We start from the raw sequence: 9,063 nt of genomic DNA, 5'->3' as shown, positions 1-9,063 counted from the left end.
CAAAAGACAGAAGGCCTGATTCTGATATAGAAGACAAGATTCCCTCTGTATATCAGAGAATAACAATAGAAGTATAATAGGTAGAACATATATAAAAATTACATTTATGAAAGTTAAGACAGCTACACAATTAAAGATCCCTTGGACTCATTGGAGGTTTTGATTTGCACTATTGAGCAATGCGATGATCTATTTCTGTTTTGTGCCAAGGATTACAATCTCTGTCATGATCAACAGGTGGTGGCAGTAACACTAAGAAATGCAGGAAGTTTATAAAAACGCATATGTGAACAATGAATTTTTTGAGACTGGAAATGTAATCAACGTGTGCCTGAAAAAAAGACTGTGTTTTGGTGAGAAATATGAATGAAATCTGTTGGTTTTGTTTTTATAAAACCAGATTAACATTGAAATCCTCAAACCAATCACACCAAGACCGAAACCTTTACTTCGTCCATACTTCACTGTAATCAAAGCTGCTGTCATCTGTTAATTCTATTAATGATCCGGTGAGATGACTACATGTAAAAGGTGTCGCTCACTGTGAGTAGCTTGCAACAATCAAACTCAACTGTACAGCAACAAACAGCAAACCGACATTGTTAGCAAGTAGCTGGTTAGCATAGTGGAGCAGTAAGCAGCTAACTGGGCCACAGTTCATTCTATTCTGGTGGGCTGGATCTGGCCATAACCTGGACCCCGTTGTGGTTTATTTGGTTCGACCTTGGCTGACATCTGGCCATGCTGTGGCTCAGATCTAGCAAACGGGAGCAGACTGTGAAAAAGTGCCATCCTTTCACGCAGTATGCAGGCCAAACGAGGGTGTCTGGTACAGTTTTGCCATCTGGGATGCTTCTTTTCGTCTGCTGTATGTGTAAATAGGCTGTTGTCTGCATGCGCATGGTGTCCAGTGTACCTACAGGTTAGCTGGCCCTCATCTCCTTGGCCCCCAAGGGCTGAGTCTTTAAATCTTACCCTGTACACATTTTTATTTTATTTTCATTTTTGTTTCATCTGCATCATAAACTCAGACGCCCTTTCCTTCGTGCACATTTCCATCACATTAGGACATGTTTTTGGTCCATCCTGTCTGGTTCATTCTGCTTTTTGCAGCTTGAAACTGCTTCTGTCCACTTCTGTGTCAAAAATAGTTTTTTAAAAATCCATGAATGCATGTTTAAACTCAAACATAGAGTGTAACTGTGTCATATCTCACCATGAGATGAGGACACCCTTAATATATATATAGCGTTACTCTAGCTCTTCTAGAGATCAGGGTCCCTTTGCTCTTGTGGTTTAGTGGGTATTGTGATAGGGTCACATCATGTGACCTCCCATTAGATCATGCAATACCCCGTCCCATCCCATCATATCCATCATGTCCTATCATATCCCTTCCCAGTCCATCATGCTCTGACCCTTCCCATCACGTCATGTCACATCCCATCATGTCACGTCATGTGGCATCATGCTGCAGCATGACCTAAACTGAAGACAGGCATTTGCTTTGTCATACTCTGGGCGGCCATTTCCAGAGGATCAGACCCCTACATCTCAGCTTCACCCCCTCCTAATCTATGGAACAAGGTATTTGCCGTTGCAGTTTGCAGGAGCACTGCAAAGCAAACACATTTACTGTAATGTAACGCTTGTAGAAAAAGAGGCACAGTCGATGAGCATTGATCGGGAGCAGAGCGAGCCTTGTCCTCAAGTGCTCTTGAGCCGCTCTCCTCGGGCCGTGCCAGGTAATCCAAGCCTCAGAGGTCGGCAGATTTTCCCGGCAGAGTGAGGGAGGCGAGGCTGCGGGGTAAAAAGATACAAAGTTAATCAACACCTCTCAGTGTACCCCGTTTTTTCCCACACGCTAACAGCAGGAATTATGATGCTGCTGGGAGGTGCAAGTTTGAGGCACAAGAAGCAATCTAATGACGGCGTTTAAAAGCTGATAAAGATGCAAGCTGCACTATCATCAGCTGCTTACTGAAAGGGCTTTGACAATGAAAAAGGAGACTGTATTATATGCAATGCAGAATCGCCGTGTGCGCTAGTCTCCTCATCAGCATTTCAGGTCCCGAAAGAAAGAAAGTTTGCATTATTCTCCCCTGACAGGAAGCTGGTCTGCAGTATTGTGGCATCTTGGCTTCCACAGGGGTGACTCTGAGATAATTTTTGGGTATCTGCCAAGTACTTTTCACCCCCGAGCACTTTGATTCTCACAGAGTGGGTCTGGCATGCCCAGCTCCAGTGATCAATGGTTCCTAATGGAGGAGCGGTCATGGACAGCATGAGGTTTTAAAAGGACACAGAGATTCTGGGCCTTTTTCTTGAATCAATCGCTGCAATTTAATTTTTACGGTGCATTCAGACGCGCAGGTGTCATCCCGTGAATAAGTCGCGGAAGTACTTGACAGTTTTGGAATGAGTTTATTTGCTTTCTCCTCGAGGGGTGGATGAGAAGATCAATGTTTGTGTGCGTGGAGAGGAACGTTTAGCTTAACTTAGCATCAAGATGACAGGAAGGGGGAAACAGCTGGCCTGCCTCCGGCCAAAGATGATAAACATCTGTCTCACAGCACTGACAGGCCTGCTTATTAACACGTTAAAGCTCATTTGTTTAATCCGTAGCATTAAACGTGAAAAAAAAATAAATACATTTGTGGATCAGGTGCTAAACTATTTATCTGGAGCACAGTTAGCTCCTGGAGTTGACATCATTCTTCCAACCACTTTAGATGATACCATGCCATAAATGTATTATTTTGTCCTGGATGCTGTGATGCCGCTCAGTCAATGCTCAATATTGACGTACTTTTCAGGCGATATGATTGGTAAACAATACATTTTCACAAAGTTACACCAACACCTGCCACATGTCATCCTCCCTACCTGTCACACATAATGCCCTGCCATCTCTCTCAGTTGTCCCACCCAATAAAGCCATCAAAAGGCACACTAGAAACACATCTAATAAAAAAATCTATATACCGCGGCACTTCTGTAGGACAAAAGCCTCGACAGCTGCGTTGCCATAGCAATATAACGTGGGTCCTGTAGAATGTTACAGCTACAGTATTTGGGGAAAATAGTGACACGGGGCACTGAATTGAATGAAGTCACCGTTACTCAGGGTGTTCAGTAATCAGAAACATTAACTCTGAAGGACTATGAGGACAGTTTAAGTCAAGCATAGAGTCTGTATTATTTTCTCATGCTACATGGACTCTGTGTTGATTACCTGGTAATGACTGAACAAAGAAGTCACTGCGTCTGGCCAAACCACACATAACCTCCTTTAAAACAACAAAATTGTATTCATTTTTGGTGCTAACTGTCTCCCGGCTGTAGCTTCATATTAGACACACAGTATGTCACCAGTAGTGTCTCTCAATCAACACAAACCATGGGACTTGTCGTCATTTACTGACTTCTTTCCTCCTGTGATTCCCCCGGGAGTTATAGCGAGAGATGACTGAATGAAATGCTCCATAACCTTAAATGAAATGACAGATTTCTCTGGGTTCCAACATTGTTGGTAACATCTGGCACAATGTAAGTCTGGAACTCAAAATACAGACCAAAGATTGAGTCTTTTTTAAACGTTGTAACGCAGAAATGTTACATGTTGTATCTTCAGGGAACAGAGGAATGTGACAACACTGCCAACCATTCCTCAAGGACACTGCTAACAAGTTCACATCACTCCTTCATTTCAAACATTACATAATCATCATGTCACGGACTTCTATTAATACGTTTTTTATTCTTTTGTTATACCATTCGTCCGTTCTCCCCTTTTCCACGACTAACCATTAAAGTTAATACATTCTCAGGATGATTAACGCACCTTTCCACTCCCCTGTGGTGCAGTGTGAACTGCTGAGTTAACTCAAATGCCTTTTGTTTCACTGTTTATCTGCATTGGTGCCCTTATACAGCCTATATGTTCTGCCCTGCTGAGCAGTGTTTAATGGGGCCAGCAGCACAGTTCTTTGAAGGTTTGGGCCATGGCTTAATGTGATAATCTGCTCAATTAGAAGCGATGTTACACATAGGCCACAATGTTTCGTTGTGTTTTAAGTGACAAGACGACACCCCTGCAGCAAAAAAGAAAACAATGAGAGACAAAAGAGGAACAAGATTAAGAAAAAGTCAAGCAGAGGTTTTTTTTTTGTTTTTGTTTTTTTTTAAATAAATTCCTAGAACTGGCAGCAATTTTCAGATATTTCAGAGTGTGTGCTCCTATATCTACTCACTGCTTACTCCTCTGCGTCCTGTGTGGATGAGGAATATGTTGAAACTTTGCTGACACCTACAGCTGAAAGTGTGTAAGTGTGCAGTGTTGTGTACCATCACATTGGCACATAAAATGTCAGGCTGATTGTTAAAACCAGTGGTTTTGCACACAGTTCTGAGTATGTCCACATAATTTACCCCATAAAATGTTATACTGATGTTAGAGGAGCAAACGCATTTGAAATCTACTCTTATGAGGAGATATAGCTTCCAGAAAACATGTCCATCGCTCCAGCAAACACATACATGCACTCAGTTGTAGAAGTTTTCACTCGTCCACATTTTGACTTGTCCAAGCAGGAAAAGCGCAGGTGGAATTCATAGCACTAATGATGGCTGCATTCCATTTAGGTCAGCTACTTCCAGGGCTCTGGTAATGGGCACACTCACTGAGAATGGAGCCGTTGTTAACATCACTGGTCACTCTTGTGCTTTTCCTGCAAAGCGTCTGCTGTGAAAAGAAGAATTGAATGTGTACTCCACTGTGCAATGATCACTTATTTATTTATGTATTATTATTTGGCCTTTCTGACAGCTTCAGAGATAATAGGAAACAGGGTGAGAGAGGGGAGGGGTGACACGCAGCAAGGGGCCCCTGGCCGGGACTCGAACCTGGGACCGCTGCGGAGAGGACAAAGCCTCTAGAGATTGGACACCCTCTCTATCAACTGAGCTAATCGGCTCCCCCACTGCTCACTTACTAACAGGGACTTGCAATGGGCCTTTTGTACACATATAAAAAGTCTCATATCTTTGACTTGGGGAGAAAAAAAGGGTGTTCCGGTCATATCTTGTTGCATGTATGTGTTTGCTGAAGGTGTTGCACTCGCATTTTTTGTTGAATTTACATTCTTGGCAAATCATGGTGAATAGTTCCACTCCTCTCTCTACTTCTTAAATAAAGGGTATAGGAGTTTGAGGTAATCACATTATTAGAAGACCTATAAGAGAACACCTGACTGATAAATCACCAGGCCTGCTGACACGTGAAGGTGACGTGACCATCACATCAAGGTGAGGAGAAGAGCGTGTCCTTTGTTACAGCACCCACAACCTCCTTTCTTATTTCAGAGATGGCTGCGGACTTCAGATTGGACACAGCGGCTCTGGCTGACTCCCAGAATATTTTTTTTTTGTGCTGAGGAAAGTGCAATTCATCATGAAGGGCAAAGACCGGTGGATACAGAGTCCCCTTTGGAGTTGGGCCAGATGGCGTGTGACACAACTGGAGAGATGCTGCAAAACAGCGTAGGTCGTTTCAGGGACGGAAAACAAGCGTGTACCCACTACGTACACAGCATTGATATTTGCGTGACAGCATCAGCAATAGTTTATAAAGTGCACGAGCCCACATTCCTGTTGTCCACCCACTTCAGCGTTCTAAAAGAAAAGTCAGAAATAAAATACTAGATTGTTTTCAGAAAAAAAAAACAAATGTTGATATTGTATACAAAATGTAATCACGATTTTATCTTGACGTATGCTCAGCTCGCTTTAGATTTAATCGAACAGAAAAACGTTTGGAGAGACTCAATTACGTTTGTCAAGCAAAATCAGGCAGGGAAAATCTTCCACGATGAAACTTGATGAGCGGCAATAACAGCCAGCCACCACCTGATGGTGATATAACACAGTGAAGGCGCTCAGAGCTGTTGCAGTGCAGTTTGAGGCTTTTAAACTGCAGTGATGCACTTGTTAAATCTCGGCACTGTGGAGCCATGAATCACCACACAAGGCAAACAGTTTAATCTACTCAGGAATGTAGAGCGTGACATGCCAGCAATAAATATACACATTCACGCTTACACCGTATGGCGACTGATGAAGCAACTAAGTAAAGAGAGAGATTCCACATAATTCACTCCTGTGACCACTGCATCATGCACTCCCCGGGTTTTCTTTTAGATTTCATTTTTTAAGTGTTCGGGCTGTTGAGTCATGGTCATGCAATAACCTTGGGAAATTGTCTACAGCGGGCTAAGTATTCCCAAAAGCACTCAGGAGAAAATTGGAAGTGCCTTTATCTATTTTGCTTATAAAATATGTAGCACGCTGCCCAAAGTTATCAGAGTGGCTGACACAGCAGACTGTTTTTTAAAAAACCAAAAACCAAAAAATCCTTTTGGTAAATCTCAACAGTCAGTGCAGTGCTCTGTATTTCATTATTGTTCGATGATTGCTATTGAGTACAGGTGGTTATATATTGTTAAGATAAAATGCGTGACGATTATGTCAGTTCCAAGACGAGTCCGCTCACTGAAGTCGCGTTTAAGAGCAAGGTCAAAAGTCACAAAGGCTCGGCTCGTGTCCAGAGTCTTCATCAAACCTTCTAATACACAGTTTTAACTAGTTTTCTGTGGCTTTGTCGAGCTCTCTCTGCCTACGCCTCATGTGATTATCAGGTCATTGCTCTACGCTTTCACCACACAACCTCTTCTTCAGGTAACAGGAAATGAAATGTTTTCCCTGCGTCACCATTTTCCATATTTAGCCCCACACAGTTTGGCTGAGGAGCTGATGGAATCAGATCTGACCCAGCGCTGGTATTGTCACTGCTTTCATCAATGGCAGGTCCTAGCACCATCTGCTAGCACTCCTCGTTTTCTTTTAATAACTGTAGGCTACATTACATCATCAAGACTGAAATATTCTCCACCATTGTCAGCAGAATTCCAGTGTCCTGTTGTTATCTATGAACAAATACATGCAGACTAATGGTTTCATTTTAAAAATATATATTTATTTACTTATTTTAGAAGTAGGCTGTAGATTAAAAGTCTTCTTGTGCCACCAGATAATGTGCACTTCCCATCCATGATTGTGTATATCACGTTTCCTGCTGGCCCGCTGGTTGTTGTGCAGTGCAGTGACAGCATGACTTGTGTCATGTTTGCGGCTGCGTTCACTTGCTCCTCGGATGGCCCCGCTTCTGAGTGGGGAAGCTCATGATGTGTGAGCAACGTGGACGCCAAAAGGAAAGTTGTTCTCGCGTGTTGTTCACTCGAGTGTTCAGCAAGAAAACAACACAGTGACTGACATGACTTTCCGAGTTGTTATTCGTAACAACTTCTTCCAATTTGAGATGGCAGCCGCGTGAAATTTCACAGTTGGAAATATTTATTTACGATCATTCCGACGACACGTGAACGCACCCACAGAGCACAGCCGGTGACCTAACCTTCCGACCTTCGTTATGGCGCCAATGGCTCTCTGTCTACTTACATCTTGTTTGGACACACACCTAACCTTAAATGATGAACTGTGGTAAGCAAGTTATAATTAAATGTATTTGCATTGCCCATTGGTAATTGGTAGCTGTCATAAAAGCAGCATGCTAGCGTAAAGCTTTAGCTAGTCATAAAAACGTTAGCTAACATTGAGCCAACATTTTCTTTAAGTTAGTTCACAGTCTGCATAGAATTTAGCTAAATTATCACGAAAAAGACCTAATTACTGTATAGCAAACACTGACTGTTGACACCTAGGCCTATGTCATACTTGTGTAAGCTAAATTCTAAATTAAATGTGATCCAAGTTTAATGAGCCCATATTTGTTCCTCTCATGTCAGGTTTAATGGACTGGCTAGATAGCTAGCGTTCATTGCCCAAAACTGTTTGCTAATTTTATCGAAAATTATATCTCACAATAACATGCCTGCTACAGTTATTTCCCTGGTTGACAAGGATAAGTGGTGTAACATTTTTCTGAAAACGGTGCTCTAATCATGTAATCGTAACAATTAGACAGCATAGTAAACAACAGGGATACAGGACCTCAGGCCTTGTGAAAGAAGTTAATGTGGCAGTGCAAAAACATCCAAACAGTGGAATGATCTTTTCATTATGGTTATTCATTCAAGTGTCTAAGTGGACTGGTCAGCTAAAAGATTCGTGGCTGCCAAAGTCCATTGGACACATTACTGAACAAACCTCTATTGGCACATCAATACTGTGCACAGAGAGCTTCGTGAGCGAATTTATGACGTGCACGTAGCCTTGAATTGACACATGAATCTCCTGGAGGCTTATTTCTTTGTCCAATATGGAAGAATTAGTTGAGGCCATTCTGCTCCTCAGGCAAATTCAGAGCCCAGTGGACACTATTGCACTAGTCTGTGTATAGCAGCACGCAAAAGAAAATGCAAAGCTGTCATTCAGATAAATGCACATTGAAAAATTAAACCCACACATAGTTATCAGAGGGCACAGGCAGTATTAGTTAGGGGTTACATTTTTTGGCAAAGGGAAAAATTGTGTATTGTGTATTTTATGTCATACAAATTGGGTTGCAATGATGGAATGGATCTGGCATTAATCTGTTGGCAGATGGCTTCTATGGATATAAAATGAATGTATTCCTAGTCTTGTCACATGGTGTCTTTGTTGAAGGCGATGCTGCACGTTACATTGCAACATCATTCTGCAGAAGGATGATGGTGCAGGGATGGGAGGAGGGAATACATGAGAGAGTATTTCTGCATTTTCTAAAATGTCAAGATGTTAACATTAAGATGATAGTAAATGCCTGATATGCCTGTTATTTTTCTGTTGCATATGAGAATATTAGCATCTTTGCCCACCTTGACAAATATTCCTTTTTGAAGGTATTTCATTAAAATGAAAACTAACAACAGGACATATTCTGTACTTAATAGAAATAAAACAGGGCTGTGACAATAGCAAATGAAGTGACATCATCAAATTACTTCATTTGTCAAACTTACAGCCCAAAACCCCAAAATCCATTCATTTCTGTAAAAAACAACATGA

At 41.9% G+C, this 9,063-nt stretch overlaps 1 protein-coding gene across 7 annotated transcripts in view; it reads left to right on the top strand.

Annotated features, from left to right (window-relative positions):
- The first annotated feature begins 7,449 nt into the window (after positions 1 to 7,449).
- The window catches only part of ank1b (ankyrin 1, erythrocytic b), a 90,290-nt gene continuing 88,676 nt past the window's right edge, over positions 7,450 to 9,063 (top strand). For 3 of the 7 annotated variants that reach the window (XM_030436099.1, XM_030436100.1, XM_030436101.1), the window contains exon 1: positions 7,450 to 7,557. The gene's annotated coding sequence lies outside the window, so the exon portion shown is untranslated. The remainder of the gene's footprint in view (positions 7,558 to 9,063) is intronic. The other 4 variants (XM_030436097.1, XM_030436098.1, XM_030436094.1 and 1 more) reach the window with 2 other exon arrangements.

Source organism: Sparus aurata, chromosome 12 (genome assembly GCF_900880675.1).
Source record: "Sparus aurata chromosome 12, fSpaAur1.1, whole genome shotgun sequence".
NCBI classification, from domain to species: Eukaryota; Metazoa; Chordata; class Actinopteri; order Spariformes; family Sparidae; genus Sparus; species Sparus aurata.
Note: the sequence above shows the minus strand (reverse complement) of the source record. Positions and strands in the feature narration are given on the sequence as shown.